The 21,613-nt window shown below is 37.6% G+C and overlaps 2 long non-coding RNA genes across 2 annotated transcripts in view; one reads left to right on the forward strand and one right to left on the reverse strand.

Moving 5' to 3' along the window:
• LOC147035375 (uncharacterized) overlaps positions 1–21,613 on the forward strand; it is a 71,700-nt gene that overhangs the window by 48,641 nt on the left and 1,446 nt on the right. The gene's annotated exons all lie outside the window — the stretch shown is intronic.
• The window catches only part of LOC147035376 (uncharacterized), an 86,524-nt gene that overhangs the window by 31,333 nt on the left and 33,578 nt on the right, over positions 1–21,613 (reverse strand). The window lies entirely within an intron of this gene.

Genomic DNA, 21,613 nt, shown 5'->3' on the forward strand with positions numbered 1-21,613 from the left:
AAAAACACTTCCTCATTTTCATGACACGAACTGAAAACATTTGAAACAAAACTTTTTTTATGGCGTGGTTTATGCACAATAATGATTTGCAACTCGGGCGGTGGCCAGATGAGATCATTAAGAGAAGTTTATCATTTCGTAATGACACAAAAGGGGTATCTTAAAAAATATAAAGATTCAAATGTTTTGTTTTTCAATATTTTAGATGGGGATTATTGTGCAAAGAAAATTAAACTATTGAAGGAATTTGAGAATGAACAAATCTTTATAGGTTCAATGAGTGAGCTAAATAATATGCATCGGTTATTTGATAGTGTCCCGAGGCTTAAACGTTTTAGATATTTCTTTCGAATCACCTTTAACAAATCACATTACCACTTTAGTACTTGAACAAATCTTTATCTTATTGCATGGATTATTTGAAAAAAAAAAAGTGTCTCCAGGTTAAAAGGGGAGACAAATAAATATACCTTGGGATAAAAAGCGGGTTTATTTTTAGGGCAAAAAAATATGAATCGCTGAAAATCCCCCATTCATTTACATGGGGAAAAGTGAGCCAGAACCAGTATATTCACCCTACTGGTCTGGCACCATGTTGGATCAAAGAAAAAACACCTTAAAAAAAACAGAAGAGTTGGCTTGCCCCAAGTCCTTCTCAAGACTGAGCAGTGTAAGTATTCTATGAATACCATTTAGTTGCTTCATTCAATCATTTATATACCAGTAAAAATGGTGTCTTTAGTGCGTTATAATCCCCTGAACCTAATTTTAAAAAATATCTCAGCATTTATATAATTATCTTTCATCACCCTCATGTATGTCTGTACTCTTAAATATCTTAACACTCATATACATAAGGAAGGGTGTCAATTCCATTTTCTACGAGAAGGGCACTTGATAGAGTGCATAGCTCCGCCACACAGTGCCTGATCCACGAGAACATATCGGTCCCAATACATTTTTAAAATATCATTCGATATATCGTTTTTGGCCCAATCTCTGCATGGTGAAGAATCAGTAAAAAAATTAAATAACTCTCGCATCTGGATCAGGATTTGTATCTTCACTAAAATCTAATTACTTTGTCTGCATCACACACCCAACCTGCCCACCAAATTTCATCTGGATTCATCCATAACGTTTTGAGATATCCTGCACAAAGACAGACAAACAGCCAAACAAACAGACAAAGAAGGGTGAAAACATAACCTCCTTCACCTTTAGTGGTGGACATAAAAATGTATCTTTTATCATCATACGCACACAGTCTTTTTATTTCCTTGTTCAGAGTACAGTTCATGACTACGAGCATGGATCGGCTCACGCTCACCTCTCCACATATCGTCGCAGAGATTTATGTCAAATATTGCTGTGTTGGCATGATTTGAAGTTTACACCAATCATCATTCAAATATTTATTTTCTACAATTTTTTTTGTAATATTGGTGATATTACATTTTTTTGAAATTTCGTTTGTGATATAAGAAGGTCCAACTGGTCTAAATGGTCAAGGGTCTAACTGTCGAATCTGTCTAAAAGGTATAAGTGGTCTAAACGGTGTTAATGTATAAGGGGTCTGAAGGATCTTAGGGGTCTTTTGGGTCCTGGGTGTCCTTTGGGTCCAGGGTCTTTTTAGGTGTTCAGGTGTTTTTTTGGTCTTTTGCATCTTTTCGGACTTTTGGGTCTTCCAGGTGTTTGGGGTCTTTTGGGTTTTCAGTGACTTTTGGGCCTTCAGGGTCTTTTGGTTCTTCAGGGTCTTTTGGATATTTTGGGTCTTTGGGGTCTTTTGGATCTTTGGGTCTTTTTGGTCTTTGGGTTCTTTTGGGTCTTTTTGGACTTTTCAGTCTTCATGGTATTTTGGGTCTTCAGGGTCTTTTGGGGTTTTTGGTGACTTTGGGTCTTCATGGTCATTGGGGTGTTTTGGGTCTTCAGGGTCTTTGGGGTATTTTGGATCGTCTGGGTACTTAAGGTTCTTCAGGGTCTTTTGCGTCTTAAACATACTCAGCGTCTTCGAGGTTCTTCAAGTGTCTCAGGGTTCGAAGCAGTCTTAAGGGTAGAAACGTACATACCAATAGCACGTAAATATTAGACATATAGTCACATGTTTGGACGGATGGACATATGGAGAGATGGATGGATTGCCTGAAGGAAGGAAGGACGCACAACGAGACCGAGAGCTTTTGAAATACAGATAAATTATTACCATCACCGAAAGAGAGGGCACTGCGTTTGGCTCCGTTTGTCTGTCTGTTTGTTACTTTCAAAATCAAAGACTTTTCAAGTATATTTGTCAATCGATTTTCATATTGTCTGTTTGTCACCGAGCTGTTACAATTTTAAACCAATCTTCAGAAAACTTCACCGCATGGTAGAGTTTGTCATAAGGAAGAAGCCTATTGTTTTTGAGGTCAAAAGGTCAACATCAGCCAAAGATCAACAACTGGTGAGATTTTATAAAATCCTCAATTTTCATCCGATTGACTTCAAATTTATATTCAGTATCTTACCCATGATAGGATATCATGGGCACCCATGATATCATGGGCGGCTTTCGCAGCCCCATACGCAGCAGGGTGTGATGCACTGTGGATTGTGACACATTCCTCCCGTGACCACCATTAAAATTTTCTGTGACGTGCCACATTACACCTTCTGTCAGTTCGGACCAGACGGGATAGCCTTCGTTGCCCTCGCACATCGGTGAGCCTTGGGTGCTCAACAACCTGTCACCAGTTTGTGGTTTTTCCCTCCTCGGACCACTGTCAGTGGGTACAAAGTGAGGATTTTTGTTTTTTAGAGTTTTCAACTCTTCTGTTTTCAAGACCATAGTATCAAGGTCAGGTTATACTTGTGCATTCAAATCAGTGCCCATAGTAGGTCAATACTATGAGTCAGATATACATGAAACTGGTATGGTAGGTTCATGGTATGTCCTAGTTATGTGTGAGAAATAACCGTTGCTATGGACACCTCCGTTGCCTAGCAACGGCCAAAAAACCTCTAAATGTGGGGGTATTTTAACGAAAAAACAATCTGCAGCATTAACCCTTGAAGATAGAATCATGAATCTTCTTGTGCTTAATCCTCAGGTCATTCCCCATCGAACGGGCCCATCACATCAGGTTCTATTGGGTAGTCGACTACCCATGTCCGCCTACCGGCTTGTTTGTCTGTCTGTCTGTCTGTTTGTCTTTTTGTCACCTTCCGGTCACAATTATGAACTGATCTTCACGAAACTTCATCACATGGTGCAGTTTGTCATAAGAAAGAAGCCTGTTAGTTTTGAGGTCAAAAGCTCAAAAGGTCAACAAAGGCCAAAGGTCAACAACTTCAGTGAGATTTCTAAAATCCTCAGTTTTCATCCGTTTGACTTGAAATTTGAAGAGGATTTATATTTCATGTCACTGAATTCAACCAGTGAATTATTTTAGAGGTCAATATTGGTCAAAAGAACAATGTGGATTGAATTTCTAAAATTGTCAAATTTCATCCGATTGACTTGAAATTTGAAGAGGAGTTCCATATTTGGTCACTGAATTGAACCACCAATTATTTTTGAGTTCAAATTTGTTTCACGGATTTTGCAAGTTTCGTGCTCGACATGACGTCTTCTTGTTATTCTATCTGTCTGTCTGTCTGTTTGTCACCTACAGGTCACAATTTAAAACCGATCTTCACAAAATTTCACCAAGTTGTGGAGGTTGTCTCACATGAGAAGCTTATTGATTTTGAGGTCAAAGGTCAAACGTTATCTTGAGGTCAGGTTTCTAAAATCATCATTTTTCATCTTATTGACTTGAAATTTGAGCAGGATTTGCACGTTGCATCACTGAATTAGGAAACCACTATTTTGCGGCCAAAACGTCAAAGGTCAACTCAAGGTTAAACTTCTAAAATCTTGAAATTTAATCTGAAAAATTATCTATTTTTATATGATTAACCTGAAGATGAAGCAGCAATTGCATAGTGCATCACTGAATGTGGAAACCAACTATTTTTGAGGTCAAAAGGTCAAAGGTCAACTCAAGGTCAAACTTCTAAAATCATCAATTTCAATCAGAAATATAATCAATTTTCATCCAATTGACCTGAGCTTTGATTAAGATTGTCAATATTAATTTAAATGAAGTGGACAATTTGATGCATCCAGGGTAACCTTTGGAGATGGGGGTGGATTTTGCAAGAATCGTGCTCCGCACATCTTTTTCTTGTTTGTCTGTCTCTTTGTGTGCAGGATATCTCAAAAAGTTGTGCACAGATTTGGATGAAATGAGGAGGGGGGGGTAGGTTTGTTGTGTGACAAGATTTTGGACAAGACAAGATTTTGGTGAAGAGCCGCTTCCGGATCCGACAACGAGAATTTAAAGTCATTCTTCACTATTGAGAAATAAGGCCAAAAATTATATGTAGCACAATGTCTCAAAAAGTTGCATCCAGATTCGGACGAAACTTGGCGGACACGTTCGGTGTGTGACAAGGAAGAATTGATTCAATTTTGGTCAAGATCCGAAACCAAATTGAGATCCAATAATTTTTTTAAGTGATTCTTCACTATTGATAGATCGGGCTAAACTGAATATATATATATATATATATATATATATATATATATATATATATATATATATATATATATATATATATATATATATATATATATATATATATATATATATATATATATATTCATATAAACTATATATAAATATATCGCACAACATCTCAAAAAGTTGTGGACGGATTCGGATGAAACTTGGTGGACAGGTTGGATGTGTGACCACGACAAACTGAATCGATTGTGGTCAAGATCCGAATCAAGATCTGGATACGATAATTATTTACTTTTTAAAGTGATTCTTCACCATTGAGAGATAGGGCCAAAATCGGTATATTGCATGATAATTCAAAAATGCATTGGGCCCGATATGTTCTCGTGGATCAGGCATTATGTGGTGGAGGTATGTGCTCCACTGAGTGCCCTTCTAGTTTAATTTGGTTAAGTTATCTTTGTAGTGACATTTATTAATTATTTTCATTCTCATCAACTGGTCAAAAATGGCTGATACTTCATTGAACCAATTGAAAGAATTCAAGAGCATGTCTCCCTCTCGTGAGGGAGCTTTCCATAACCGTTTGGTTGCTCTCATTTATCCAATCATCAAATATTCTGGTTATTTTTTGATTTACCAAAGTATTGGTGTAAAAGCATATCATCCATATTTATCACAGAAATTACAAGATACTGAAGAGGGTTGGTTTTCTTTTTACATTTTGGAATAGTTGTATTGTATCTTCAATGTTTGAAACAAAACAGTTGGATTATACCTTCAATGTTTGATCATTCAGTTTGTTTTGAAGTTTAAATAAACCAAAATGAAAGTCATGAATAATATATAGCATTAATCCTTGGAACATATTCCTAATTTTATCAATTTCTTCTGTTGTTAGGAAAAGCCTAATCACCCTCATATTTTTATTCATTCATCTTATCATTCTTGAAAAGTAATTCATTTTTTGGTGTAATTTTGAAATAATTATGTTCCTTTACATGTTTTTTAGGGTGAGTAATTGCAATGTAATCACAAAATATACCTTGTTTGGGATATTTTGATTCATTGTTTAATCCTACTATATCACATGCTGGGCAAGTTGAAAGATTATCATATGGAGTACCAAGAAATTCAAGAGTCTCTATATCAGGGATAAAAATTTAGCTATGAAAATAAACCCTCAAAGATGTATCATTATTTTTTATTTTAAGTAATGATGAACTATTAAATAGGCAGTTATACTTGTGTAAAATTTATTTTAAGCAAAGACATACAAGTAAATACATCTTCGAAAAATTTTCTTTTTTATCTATCTATAATTCCAGCAATCTGTGTGTGTGTGTGTGTGTGTGTGTGTGTGTGTGTGTGTGACCGCTGTTTCTCGACAACCACTGGTCTGATCTAATTGAAACTTGCCAGGTATATTGTTGGGGACCTGAGGATGTGCCTTTTCAAGGTTTGATATTAATCGGACAAGTGCTTCCCAAGTTATGGCCATTTATTTACAAAACCAATGGCAAGACACGTTGTTGCGTGGGCGTGGCCGATGGGGAAGGGAAGCACAGCCACTTTACCCATTACGGGTTACAACGTAGGGCTTCCTGAGAGTGATGACTTCGTGTATTCTAATAATTTCTCGATTTCTTATGCGCATTTATAGATAAACACAATGGCCCAAGTTATGATCGTTTTCATATAAGATGGTGTATAAATTTCAGGAACATCAGAGTGCTGGTATGCTCCGAACCAGGAAGTAAATTTTTTCTCTTTCTTCTCTTCTCTTTTTGTTTTTCCTTGCCACGACATTGCGAAAAGGTAAAATACGTTGGCGCTAATTGAATAATTGGGTATTAAAAATAAATTGCGAATAATCGTAACTGCGAAAAATATCGACCTTCCAGGTCACGCACGTACGGGCACGTGAGAGTGAAGAAACGGCCTGTGTGGTTTATTTATTTATTTATTGTTTTTTTTTTTTACGGGCACGTACTAGTCCGATAAATATGGTGAATATAACTTATTGCAATAGTTGTTATACGGACTATAAATATTAAAACAAACACTTTCAAATACTCGAACACAAGAAGAAAGAAAGAGGATACTTGAATGAAAACACTGACAAAGCATTTACAGGCCAAATAAATATAACTTTTTGGTTTAAAACTACAACACCAAAATAGATAACCGAAGTATGCCTCAAAGTTATATAACAAATCTAAACTTTATTTCTGAATAATCGAAATGAACGAGATGGTATTTATAGAATACTTACCCTACACAGTCTTGAGAAGGACTTGGTGCATGCCAACTTTTCTGTTTTATGAAGCTTTTCTTTCTTTGACCCAAGATGGTGCCAGACCAGTGACCAATGATGTCACTCTTGTCAAACTGAATTTCCCATGGATCGGTGATCAATTAGTTAAAGTTTTGCATTGATCGATTGGTGGTTTCAATAATTGCTGATAATTTTTTTTCATGCTGACCAGATCAAGCGTTGCACTTGTCGAATTATGATGTCATAATGAAGGCACCGATGAAATCATCACTAACATATATTATACCGCATGGGGAGTACTTGTCAATGAGCCATGTGTAAAATTTTTCCATGGAGTGGTTTCGGAGATGCGGAGGTGCAATTTTTTCGTTTTTTCCAAGATGGCACCTGCACTACTTGACCTATGATGGGATAGTTATGACGAAAAAATTGCACAGGTGGAGGCGCACCTATTTGGAAAATGTTGTGTCAATGGTTGCTGAGAAAATGACTAATGGTTGCTGAAAAAATGAATTTTGAAAATGCAGACACGGACGTACGGAACACAGACGTGACCGTTCGCTTCACCCCGCTCTTCACTTTGCGATTGCAGGGAAATTAGGTCGCTTAAATATTATCTTAGTTGTAAATTTAAAATAAAAAAACACAAAATGAAGAAACCAAAGAGGAGGAAGTTTATAATGAGAACAAAATACCCTGAATTGATAACATCCCTTCAAGAGTTTTGTGAAAAAGAAGGTCATGTTTTGGATGAGCTTCCAAGATATGAATTAGATGATGATTAAAGTTCTCTTTAAAGAAGTAGGTACAATTTGAATAAAATCATTTTTGTACATATACACATCAAGAAGTCAAATCCTCTTCGTGCTTCTTCATATATTGATTCGCCGAGAGAAAGAAAACTTGAAAAATGAAATAAAACTCTTTCTTCACAATGATGCTCACGACACACATTTGTTCATACATGAACTCTCAAAGACGTTTGGGGACATATCTGGTATTCCTAACACAGACCAGAACTACATCTTCTGCACCAAATCAATTTTAACAAAACACAAAACTCATATTAGATTTGTTGATTCCTCCAAATTTATGGCCAGTTCATTATGAAACTTAGCATCAAGTCTCACATCATTTCCTCATCTGCAAAGACATTTCTCAAATGAGGATGAAAGTGAACTCTTCTCCCGAAAGGGGGTATATCCTTCTGACTACATGGACACCTTTGACAGATTTAATGAAACAAAACTCCCTCCAAAAGAGTGTTTTCACAACAAACTTAATCAAAGTCATTGATGATAAAGAATATCTACACACAAAATAGCTGGAAAAGTTCAATGTCAAAAACCTTAGTGAATACCATGACCTATATCCTAAGACCGATGTTCTGTTGTTAGCCGATGTGTTTAAAGCCTTGAGAGAAGTCTGTCAGAATAAGTATTCATCTGAATTATACCCAGCTCATTATAACACAGCACCCGGTCTCGCTTGGAGTGCTGTTTTAAAGATGATTAAACAACCTCTGGAGTTAATTTCAGATGTAGATATGTTGTTGATAATCGAGATATCCAAAAGAGGTGGGTTTCTCAAGTATGTTCAAAGAGATATGCTAAAGCAAATTACAAATATCTCTCAGATCATAGCCCCTCCAAAGATGTTTCCTATCTCATGTATTATGATGCTAACAATCTAAATGGATGGCAATGTCTCAAGCTTTCCCATATGGAGGTCTCAAATGGGTAAAAGATAAATATTATGAAAGAGACTCACCAAATATCGCTATCGCCACTCAAAAATAATTAGATGGAGCAAAAGTTGGGTGTTACTTTGAAGTGGATTTGAAGTATCCACAAGAACTCCAAAACAAACAAAAAGACTTACCATTTGCTCCAAATAAAGAAACCCGGAAAGAAGAGTCGTGAAGTGATTATCAACAATCATTTCTTACTCTTTGGATCTTCTAAATCGGACGATTTTCGAAATTGGAAAATCCTAATTCTCACATAACAACAGAAAAAAATTAATGACCACACAACATGACAAAGACAATTATGTTTTACATCAAAGAAACTTGTCAAAGTTTCTCATGTATGACTATTACTTCAACATTACTGCGTGCCCATCATAGGTGCTTTCGACGGTGGACAGGGATCATCATGGGCACTCTGACCCCCTGATATCATGGGCGGCTTTCGCAGCCCCATACGCAGCAGGGTGTGATGCACTGTGGATTGTGACACATTCCTCCCGTGACCACCATTAAAATTTTCTGTGACGTGCCACATTACACCTTCTGTCAGTTCGGACCAGACGGGAGAGCCTTTGTTGCCCTCGCACATCGATGAGCCTTGGGTGCTCAACATGCTGTCAGCAGTTTGTGGTTTGTCCCTCCTCGGACCACTGTCAGTAGGTACTCAGCACTGCTGACTTGGACCACCCCACAAGCCTTGCCGTTTCAGAGATGCTCTGACCCAGTCGTCTGGCCATAACAATTTGCCTCTTGTCAAAGTCACTCAGGTCTTTACTCCTGCCCATTTCTCCTGCATCTAACACATCAACTTCAAGAACTGACTGCTCACTTGCTGCCTAATATATCCCACCCCTTGACAGGTGCCATTGTAACAAGATAATCAATGTTATTCACTCCACCTGTCAGTGGTCATAATGTTTTGGCTCATTCGTGAATGTTGGTCCCTATGTGTCTTGAACTGTGAACCAGTATAGCACTAAGTTCCTTGACTTTGCAAGAAGTCATGGACTTAGGGTGGTTGGTTCATGGTTTCAGCACCCACAGGCTCATCACTGGACTTGTTCTTCCAACACTGGTGGTGTGTCAAAGGAGATTGACCATGTGCTCGTTGATGGTCGCTGGAGGATGATCCAAAACTGCAGGGTCTACCAGAGTGCTCAGTTCTTCAATACTGATCACAGGCATGTTGGAGCATCTCTGAAGTTTCAGCTTAAATCCGAGAAAATGATACCATCTCAGCCTTGACTGGATTTTGGCAAGCTCAAGGATGAGATGTAGCTGAGGAGTTTGTGAACAGGCTGAGTGCGAATTTGGGTGGTCTGATTGCTTTTGGGAACCCTGAAGTGTTGTGGAGTGCCTTCAACACCACAGTATTTGATATTGCAGGTGGATGTCTTGGAACTCACCAAAGAGTGAAGAAGAATTTTGTCTCTCAGGGTACCCTGGATACCATTGACCAGAGTCACAGGGCCAGGCTGAATGGCAGAGCTGAGCTGTTCAAGGAGCTGAGGTGTAAAACTGTACGTGCCGTCAGTATGGATAAGGAGGGCTATGTGCGAGGAATCTGTGAGTGGGAACAGCATCGCTTGTGGTCAAGTGATTCTCGTCCTGCTTCCAGGGGAATTCACGCATGACGTTCCTCCAAGCCCATCCCTCAGTACAATGCAGTTAAAGTGGTGGGTGGTGCCTCTTGAAAGATAAGTGAAGGCCTGCTGGGCCAGTTACTTTGAGTGGCTGTACCAGGCTGATCCACCAGCTGTTGAGATGGATGCCAGGGGTGTTACTATCCCTGTTGCTGACACTCCTATCAACTGTGATCCACCTTCGTTTGTGGAAACACAGGCTGCGGTGAACCGTTTGAAATGGGGTGAAGCTCCAGGGATCTGGGACATCCATGCTGAACTTCTCAAGGGTGGTGGAAATGCTGTACTCATGTTATTGCTTGTAGTTCTGTACTCTGCCTAGAACACAGGCATCATCCCAACTGACTGGAATAGGGGCCTTTTTGTCCCTCTCTGGAAAAGGAAGGGTGATCGTCAGGACTGCAACAACTACCGAGGGGTGATGCTGCTCTCAGTGCCGGGCAAGGTCTTTGCTGGGATAATTCTTGATAGGGTTCACCACCATCTACTTGAGCACCAGCGCCCAGAGCATTCAGGCTTTACACCAAAGAGGTCAATGATTGACCATACCGTTGCCCTTTCAGTGCCTCCCTGAATGCAGAAAAGAGTTGCGGTAGGGTCTGCTTGCAGACAATGTCAGTAGGGTGAATATACTGATTCTGGCTCACTTTTCCCCATGTAAATGAATGGGGGATTTTCAGCGATTCATATTTTTTTCCCTAAAAAATAAACCCCCTTTTTATCCCAAGGTATATTTATTTGTCTCCCCTTTTAAACTCGGGACACTTTTTTCAAATAACCAATGCAATAAGATCAAGATTTGTTCAAGTAGTAAAGTAGTAATGTGATTTGTAAAGGTGATTCGAAAGAAATATCTGAAACATGTAAGCTGAGGGACACTCTTTTTCAAATTACCAATGTATATTGTTTAGCTCACTCATCGAACCAACAAAGATTTGTTCATTCTCAAATTCCTTCAAGAGTTTAATTTTCTTTGCACAATAATCCCCATCTAAAATATTTTAAAACAAAACATTTGAATCTTTATATTTTTTAAGATACCCCTTTTGTGCCATTACGAAATGATAAACTTCTCTTAATGCTCTTGTTTGACCACCTCCTGAGCCACAGGTGATTTTTGTTAAGCCACGCCCACTTTCCATTAGCCCCGCCCACCCAACAAATTTTTATAAGCCCCGCCCACTTTACTAAGCCCCGCCCACCTTCATGAGGTGTTTCCAAAGCCCCGCCCACTTTTGATAAACTGCGCCCAATTTTTTCTAAGCCCCACCCACTTTCGTGAGGTATTTTCATAAGCCACGCACACTTTTCCTAAGCCCCGCCCACTTCCTCTAAGCCCCATCCACTTTGATGAGGTATTTTCTGAAGCCACGCCCACTTTTCATAAGCCCTGCTCACTTTTGCGAAGCCCCGCCTACTCTTACATCATTTCCAGTTCATCTCTGACTCACAAAGAAATCACTAGAAAATTCTGGAATGTTATGGTTTTGAAAAATTTCCCAACGAAGGCTTGCCTGGGCTTGCCCAGGGAATTTCCAAAGGAAACCACACCCACCAGTCTTTCCCTATAAAAGCCTCAAGGCCAGGCTCCATTTTAAACATTTTTTTTTTTTGCTGGCAATGGTGTGTTGTGTGCTTGCCTGGAACTCTCCGACTTGTATGGAACTAAACCTTCAAGTTGATGAACTGGATTCAAACCTCTTATCCATTGAGGTAAGATTTTATTTCCCTATTTTCAGTTTGATTTAGGCATCGAGTCATTTAATAATGAAATAACTTAATTCATACATTATTATTTTCTCTCACAGGAAATTGTATCTGAAAATACCGATTTTGCCACAACTTTGGTCGAAATGTTGGCTTGGTTGAAGATCTTGTGAGCGACCAAGACCCACAGAACGAGCGAGACCTTGAGTGGGATGACTTTGGGGTTCCTTGGAGATTGACTACTTGTATGGAACTAAACCTTCAAGTTGATGAACTGGATTCAAACCTCTTATCTGTTGAGGTAAGATTTATTTTCCTATTTTCAAACTTTGATTGAAGCATACTCATTTAATAATTAAAACACTTCATTAATACATTATTATTTTCTCTCACAGGAAATTGTATCTGAAATACGAAATGAAAATACTGCTTTTGCTACAACTTGGGGCGAAATTGTTGGCTTGGTTGAAGACCTTATGAGCGACCAATACTCACAGAACGAGTTCGTCCTTGATGATCCAACCAAAGAGTTATACCTTGGAGACCAGCAAAGTCCTGAAAAAGTTTTGCAACAATAGTACTCATTGTGAGTTATCAAGACAATACCCCCTGAACAAGTTCTACCTTGATGAGCCAGAATACAAGTTTTACCTTGGAGACTCACAATTTTCAGACATTTTGAAAAATGGAGTTTTCCTTGATGATCCACAGTTATACTATGTGAGATCTATCACTGAAACCCACAAAAATTGGAAAAATGGAGTTTTCCTTGATGATCCACAGTTATACGATGTGAGATCTATCACTGAAACCCATAAAAGTTGGAAAAATGGAGTTTCCCTTGATGATCCACAGTTATACTATGTGAGATCTATAACCGAAACCCACTATATTTCTGGAAATTGTGATTCTACCTTGGAGTCTTGGATAGATGGTTATATTTTTGGATACTTGAAACGCGGGTTCTGGCTTGATAACTCACAATGTGATATGTATTTTGTAAACTCACAGGAATGTCGTTATACCTTGGAGACTTGGAAAGTTGGGTTTATTTTGGAGACTTGAAATGCTACCACTCTTTGGGATCTAAACCTATCAAGAAAGTTCTTACTCCCCCTTTCTATGTCATCAAACCTGAAAGCCTTAAAAGACAGAATTGGAAGAAGAGAAAAAAACATAAAATATATATATATATATATATATATATATATATGTATATATATGTATATATATATATATATATATATATATATATATATATATATATATATATATATATATATATATATTGTTAGTTCTGGGAAGAAAGTGCAGGCTTACTCCCCCTTTCTACATCATCAAACCTGAAAGCCTTAAAAGACAGAATTGGAAGAGAAAAAAAAAAATGAAAAAATATATAGAGGTGGAAATCTCATTTTGAAAAAGACATTGTGTTGGGCGAGGGTTGGGGGGTTGGGGTTAAGATTTTGAACGTGAGGGTTGGGACACACACACACACACACACACACACACACACACACACACACACACACACACATCAACAAACAAAAGCTTAGCCTTGACTATTCAGTTGAGGATTCTGTGTTTGGGGTTCACAGATCTAAGAACGTACCCCTTCACACACATTATATACTGTTATACACCTCGGACTTGACCCTCGAGTGTCCACAACGGTTTATAGTAGGAGGGAATGAAGGACCAACCCATTGCTCACATGGGTATTGTCTGCTTAGTTTTGACTTTTGTAATTCCTGTGAATAAAATGAACCGAAAATCTCTTCGCCTTCTAAATCATATATCTTATAAGTCCAAGGAACCGTATCTGTTACATAAACAATTTTAAAAAGTTAGTTCGTCCATCGTTTAATATAACCTTTTTCAAAATGAGATTTCCACCGAAATATTCTTACGACATCACCAACTTTGAACTTAGGTTTTCTGATATTAATCTCTTTTTCATATTTTGATTTTGTAAATGTTTGTGATGGTTTCATATTCGTTGACGTGTGAATCGTGTCATTATACTTATCCACAATATCTTGAATAAAAGATGACCATTGTTGTGAACCGAGTTCTGTGAATTTTTTATAAAGTCTCTCTTTAAAGGTACGAGTAAAACGTTCAACAACAACGGCCTTCCCTTCATTAAAGGTACTGTATAATGTAATACTGTTATTTTTTAGAAAATTCATAAAGGTCTTGTTATAAAACTCTCGACCCTCATCAGTCCACAATTTTTTGGTTTTCTCTTACTTTTATTAAATATCTGTTGAAAGGCTAACATAAGAGTATTACCTGTTTTGTTTTTTAAAGGGACAACCCATGCGTATCTACTCCTCAAATCAATAACAGTTAAAGCATACTTGTACCCCTTATCATTATTGAGTTCAATCAAATCAGCAGACCAGATATAATCGACTTCCTTGGAATAAACCTTCCTTCCATGAAACTTTGTGAATATTGGTTTATGTAATTCATCAGCTAATTGCTCTTCAGTCTTAATGACATCATTAGAGCCTACAAGTTTTTTGAATTTCCAAGTCCAAGTTTCAATTTAGCACTGATCATCTTCTTCACGATTAACTGATCAAGTTTTCCTCTCAAGGTTGGATTTTGTATCAGAGACACATTATACAACATTTCTCTATCGGCTTCATGCTTTTCTTCCAAAGTTGTGGTATTCCCATAATCAATATCGTGTCTCATGCACACTTCATCAACTCTATTGATGGGTTTACTCCATGATTTAGGATTGTCTGCCTCATCTAATCTTTTATCCAAGTTTGTGCCTGGACCATAAAGAATACCCTGGTGGATGTAATTCCCCTGATATTCCAGTAGTTGTAAATTTACTTCCTGATAAAAACTTTTGTATATCTCCTCCGAGTTTCTGTTTTGAGATAAATTGATTTTTTTTTGAACCACACACCGAACATATACCTTTTTGTATAACCCTGTTATTTTTACTTTTAATATACGAAATATTTTTAGTATTAGTCTTCTTTTTACATTTGAGACAAGAACTCATTTATTTATGAGAAAAATTCCTGCAGAGTGCAAAAACCTTTTTAGTTTCCAACATGCACATTTGAATGTTAATTTTTAAAACATAAAGAATCCTTAGAAATGCCTTCACTCTCCTCCATTTATTTAAGAAAAAAATGAAAAACTTGCATTAAAATGAATATCTTGCCGATGTCAATAGTCTTGTCGAAAATGTTGCAAATAGTCTTGTCAATTCTTCGTTTTCCTCCTCGGTGGGTTGAGTTATTTTCTGAAATACCCGCAATCTTGTTTTAATCTCATCAGTTTCCATATTTTCATATTTATTTAGTCTCGCTCTTTCCTCCCTCTCCTTCTCTCTCTTCTCTCTCTCTCCTCCTTCTCTTTGTTCTCCCTCTCCTCCTTCTCTCTCTCTTCTCTCTTTCCTCCTTCTCTTTCTTCTCCCTCTCCCTCTTCTCTCTCTTCTCCCTCTCCTCCTTCTCTCTCTTCTCCTTTTCCTCCTCTTCTCTCTCTTCAACTCCTTCCTCGTCCCTTACTATCCTTGAATCGCTTACACCCCATAGAATATCATACATATATTCATCAGGATTTCTTGTTATTCCTGTATCCAAAATAATTTTTTTTACAACAGGAAACCAATAAAATTTATTTTGAATTTCTAAAAGAGCCTTACCTTTTCTTAACTTTATAATTTTTTTCATTATTTAACATTCTAATTAAATCTAAAGTTGTCGGTTTATCAACATCAGCATAATGCCAATCTTTTCTTGAAAATACCTCATTCTTATGTTGTAGAACATATTTATTAAAATACTGAATACCCTTTTCTTGAAGGTATGCTTGGACACAGAACTGATAATTTTCTTGAAGCCTTCTTGCTGTCATTTGTGTATTAGAAATATATGTTAGAATAATATTATGGCATGAAACACCTCCCCATCTTCCCATAGTTAAATCATTTTGTATTTCCTGACTTATGATATATAATCCTGTTTTTTCTGTTTTCATGATATAAACTAAGGCAAAACCATGATTATATTGACGCTTATTAAATTCTTTTATTTGTTGTTTACTAATCGTGGCTCCACAAAACTCATTTTCTATACCAAGTGGATAATATTCTTCATTAGGAGACTGATTTAATTGTTCCAGGTCTTCTAGGTCAATTTTAAATGACCAATTATACCCTAAATCATTCATATCATACCCCCATTGTTCTATTCTCATACAAACGATACGCCCTTCTTTATAAAAATTTATTTTATTTCGAACTGTGAATTCTGTATGGCCTGGAGATAAAATCAACACTTCTGTATCTTTGGAATACACGGCCGTTTTATTTAAGGATATATATTGTGATAAATCACTTAATCTCACCAAGTCATTCGCGTCAGTCGGGCTTGGATAATTATTTTTTTCATTTTTTTATTTTTTTGTTGTGCATGTTTTGCATGTTGGAAAAAAAATTTTCATATTAATATTTTTGGTTATATTATACTTATGTCGTTCAGCCTGTGCCTTTGTGTAATAATTTGATAAATCAATATCCAGTTCTTGGGATACACCAAATATAGAACCATCTTTTCCAACATGTCATTTATATTACATTAAAAATAATGTCATAAAATTATTTATTTTTGTTGAGTTGAAATAACACATTTAGACATAATTGACAACAACACTTGGAATTTAATTCTTGGACTTGAAATGTTTGATAAACACCATTCTGTAAGAATTTTATGACTTCAACAGGTGGTGGAAGACCAAAACTATCAAAATAATATTTGTCTTGACTATTAAAAATACAAACCCAATGAGAACCGTTCCCATTATTATCTTCGAAGTTCATAATCATATTCTTTGTATGTTTAGGCACATTTGTTAATTCATCTCTCATACAAATAACCACATTATGAATTTTTAATTTCTTACAATATTTGACAAGTTGTAAATTTGATGTTGTATTCTTTCCAAATTCTTTAAACCACTCATCAATGCTCATTTATTTATTAGAAAGATATAATCCATTACGTCTTTAAGTTAATTTTACACCTGCTTGTGTGATAAAAGAAAGCATATCTCCAACTAACAATCTGGCTTTATCAGGCAGACTTTCACGTTTTTCAGCAAAATCTACAATTACACCACTTCCACTAATTTGTTTCTCCAACTCTTTGTTTTGTCTTTCCAATTCTTTTTGAGCCAGGAGTTGAGCCTTCCTCTCGTTGGCAGTTTTCACCGCTGTTGAAATACCACCCGTCAATGCTCCAACCGCAAAAAAAAATGAATCGCTGAAAATCCCCCATTCATTTACATGGGGAAAAGTGAGCCAGAATCAGTGCATTCACCCTACTGATGTCGATCTTTGCAAAAGCATTCAAATCAGTGAATCGGGAGCCATCTGGAGGATTCTTGGTCTTCCTGGTGTGCCACCAAAACTGTTCAATCTGATTTTGAAATATACTCTGGTAATGAGAGTGCTGTGAGATGTGGAGATACCATCTCTGACTTCTTTTCAGTTGTTATTGGAGTTTGTCATGGGTGTGTACTGGCCCCCACACTTTTCAGCGCTTTTATGGCTTGGATTCTGGGGAGGATGTCAGAGAGCTGAAGCTGCGGTGCATCATTTGGGAATGTCAAGATCTCTGACCTTGATTTTGCTGATGTCTTCATCTTTGCAGAGACGCTGGATGTCCTTTTGGGGGCCCTCAAGATTCTGAATGACCAGTCGGAGCTGCTGGGATTATGGGTTTCCTGGGTCAAAACTAAGATCCAGACTTTCAGTGACATATTGGATGCTGCTTTCTTGTCTGTACCTGTTTGTAGTGAGGATATTGAAGTCCTGGAGAGATTATCTTTCCTTGGCAGTGATATTCATATCTCTGCTGACTGTGAGCCAGAGGTCAATAAACATCTGGGTCGTGCCTGGGGAGTCAGGAATTCACTGGATCATGGGGTGTCATGATCTATGGATGTAAGACTTGGACTTGACCAGGGAACTGAGACAGAGACTTAATTCCTTTGGTGCCAGTTCTCTCTTCAGAGAATCCTTGGCTATCGCTCATCAGACTGTGTCCAACGATCGGTTGCTGAGAGAGACTCAAATGAGATTTGTTACCTGCATGTCCGTAAGCATCAGCTGCGGCTGCATAGACATGTGGCTCGTTTTCCTGATGCTGATCCTGCTCATCAGATTCTCTCAGCGTGGAGGCCTCGTAAGAGGATGAGGCCAATGGGCTGACCAGGTGCCTCGTGGTTGCAGCAGGTTGATCGGCATTTCAACACGTTGGTGATGGGTCAGGCATCTGCCTGGAGGTTGGCTTGATGGAGGCCCCTGGAGTACCGGCGGAAAGTGGATGCAGTGATGCACTGCTCCGGCACATGCTCTCACACTTGATCTGACTAGGCACCCTTCTTCTCGTAGTGGAGATGTTTACACTAATTGGTGTACAAGTGAAAGGTAACTCACTGACACCTTAAAACCAGTTGCTTCAGGCAGGTGGAGCCCATTAGTCTTGGTAGGTCGCTCAATTCAGAGAAAAAACTCTCAATAAAAATAAACCATGACCTTGTAGTTTAGGTTTTGAAACCAAAGGTCATCTAATTTCCTTTATCTGAAAATTTTCAGTTATTGGCCTCTCCATCTCTCTCGTTAATACATTTAATCTTCCCTTATCCATTGACTTTTAAACAACTAAATGTCGACTTTTAAACGGCTAACCTAAAAAGGCTAAATGTCGAGAGGACGTTAAACAGCTTAATGTCGACTTCCAATGACAAGCCAGGATAGACAAATACATATTTCAATGAGGCATGCATTGAGTTATAAAGTGACAACAAAGTGGGTAAAACAAAAGATCTTTTAAAATGATCAGAGAGATCACAGGAAGATTTAGGTCGAGGATTAGGATCCTTTAGAGTACAACAGGAAAATATATGACAGAAAAAATACAAGTGAAGGAAAGATGCAAAGATGAAACCAAAACTCTGTGGACTCCACCCTCTTCCATGACATCTTTCAACCTTCAGACAAGCAGTCTGCAGCCTCTTCCATCTCTTTAAACATTGAAAAAAAAATCACAACATTGTCAAACACTTGGAATCGGTATTTCCATATGCTGATCAATCTCATCCTCGAACCATCTCTCGCTGAAAGGACCATCTGGCAAACCCTCCTGTCTACATTCTTAACAATCCTCTTGATGAAGTTCAGTCATTCAAACTCCTGGATCTCCCTATTAGCCATACCTTTGTGCAAAATACCAAGATAGTAATTATTTATTCTCAAAATAAATCAAAAAGTTGTTAAGTTTGTACAAAGAAAAAAAAATTTTTTTTCATTGAGAAAATTATGGTTCACTTTGGAATGTTTTGCAACACATTAACTATGTTTTACAAATTAAATTAAACAATTGAGATAATTTTACAATCTTTGAATTTCTTTTTTTTTGTACAAGATTCTTATGAGTGCCTCCGATGTGAAGAAGAATTTTGGTCCAAAGGAAGGCAACAGAACTGTTGGCGAATGTCTGAAGATTTTTTGGCTTTCTCGGATCCCATCGCAATAACTCTGCTCTCATTTGTCCTCATGGGTCTTGTGACAACAACATGTCTCGGGTTCTTGATGAAGCTTTATCGAGACTTACACTGTATACAAACTGGAAGCTATGGTTGTGATGTACAATTGCTTGTTGTAATTGGATGTTGTTTTATCAGCAGTATCGTATTATTTGGCAGACCAGATGTAATTCGATGCAAACTGCACCATGCATTGCCTTGCAATGCTGTTGCAATGACAATCATCTGTGTGATCAGAAAAATCAGTATTGTGTCAAAAGGTAAGTTCTGAATCAACAATATTTTGTCTCATTCTCATGAAAAGGTTTAAGATGACCTTTTGCAGCTTTCATTATTTTTGGATGAGCACATGAGGATATAACTAATTAACACCGAAATCACTCATGAAAAAGCCATACATTTTCCCCAGAAATATCTGATCAAAATTTGGGGTAAGTATTATCCACGATAACTTTTTGGACACAAACTTGAGGCTCATGGAAGAGCGAGAACACAGAATGGATCAGGATGCAACAAAGCAAAATGAAGAGCACAAAAGAACAGGGAAATGCCAAAAGTAAGGTTGAGTGACAAAACAGATGGAGATGGAAAAACAAGGGATGTGGGTAAGAATGAGGGGTAAGAGAAGATGCAGAGGATGGACAACATGTATACAGGAAAAATCTCTCAGGAAGGAAGAACTGGAAACTTGGGGGGAAAGATGAATGCATGATTCACATTATGTATTCGATGACATCCCTTCCAAGGAACTTCAACAAAGAAACAGACCATGCGGTCCATCAAGCCAGCCCAGTGGTTACCATCCTGTGACTGTTTGTCCATGCTCTCTCCTTTTTAAACATTAAGTATCAAGCACGGAAGCAACAGACACCATTGTAAAAGTCTTTGATATCACTCATGACTTTGCCAGAGTTTGAAACGCCAACCTTCTTAACTCAGAGCAGACGCTCTAAATCAAATGAATTGCATCATCGAACCCAACGAGTATTAAATTTGTTTATTTTGGACCTCCTTGAAGTTTATGATTACACTCGCCAGAGGAGAGGGTATTGCATTTGGGTTCGTTTGTCCGTCTGTTTGTTTGTTTTTTCTGCACAGAATTTGAATATGGGTTTTCTTTGCAACTGCTTATCGGTTTGAGACTAAACTTTCACCATAGGAGCAATAGCTCATGTAGAATGTTTAAATGATCATTGTGACATCAAAGATCATGTGGTGTGGCAGCCATGTTGGAAAAAAGGCAAAACTTTGGACCTCTGTATCTCTGAAACTGCATCATAGAAAATATTAAAACATGGCACATTGCAAGTACTCTTCATGGAGAATAAAAATGATTTTTGTGTGATGCCATTAGTGCCTTCGTTATGACGTCATAATGTCAAACGTAGAATACTACATCCAATCAGTATGAACATTTTTGAGGGTCATCGTGAGATAAATTGGTGGAAAGGAAAAAAATTGAAAACGTCATCCGTCACGTGGTTTGGCAGCCTTTAAAAAAAAAAACAACCTTCAAAAATATTCTTCTCTGAAGCGGCTGAAAAGATCAAGGTGAAACTTTACAACCAAGACCGGCTATCCATGTGGAACAAAATGTCCCCACCTATGACATCGTAGGTCACATGGTTTGGCAGTCATATTGGATTGAACGAAAATCTTATAAATATTCTTTCTCTTGAACCGCTTCATCAATCAATGTGAAACTTCACAATTATGATGTTGTAGAGATGGGAAATATATGTTTTAAATTTCAACCTGATCAGATGCATGCTCTGGCAGGCAGAATTATTTAATTTTTTGAATCTGGGTTTTTTTTGTTTTTTTTTGAACAAGGCTCACGAGACTGTGCCTGGATGGGTTTGAGGGTAGAGAAATAGCAACTGAAACCAAAATCCTATCCAGGTTCCTTCTGATGACTTCATCTTTGCTTTTTGCTTGTTTGGGTTCCTTCTGATGACTCCAATGCAGTACTGTCCCTCCAGTATTTGGTCTTCCATTTGCATTGAATTGAATTTATTTTAATCCCATTCTAAATTAAATTGAATAATAATTAATGTCATGGGTCAGGGTCAAGTGTCCGTTCAAAGCAGGGTTGCATCAAAGCAAG

Source organism: Eptatretus burgeri, chromosome 1 (genome assembly GCF_056783735.1).
Source record: "Eptatretus burgeri isolate ZD-2024b chromosome 1, Ebu_testis_v1, whole genome shotgun sequence".
In the NCBI taxonomy this organism is placed as follows: domain Eukaryota; kingdom Metazoa; phylum Chordata; class Myxini; order Myxiniformes; family Myxinidae; genus Eptatretus; species Eptatretus burgeri.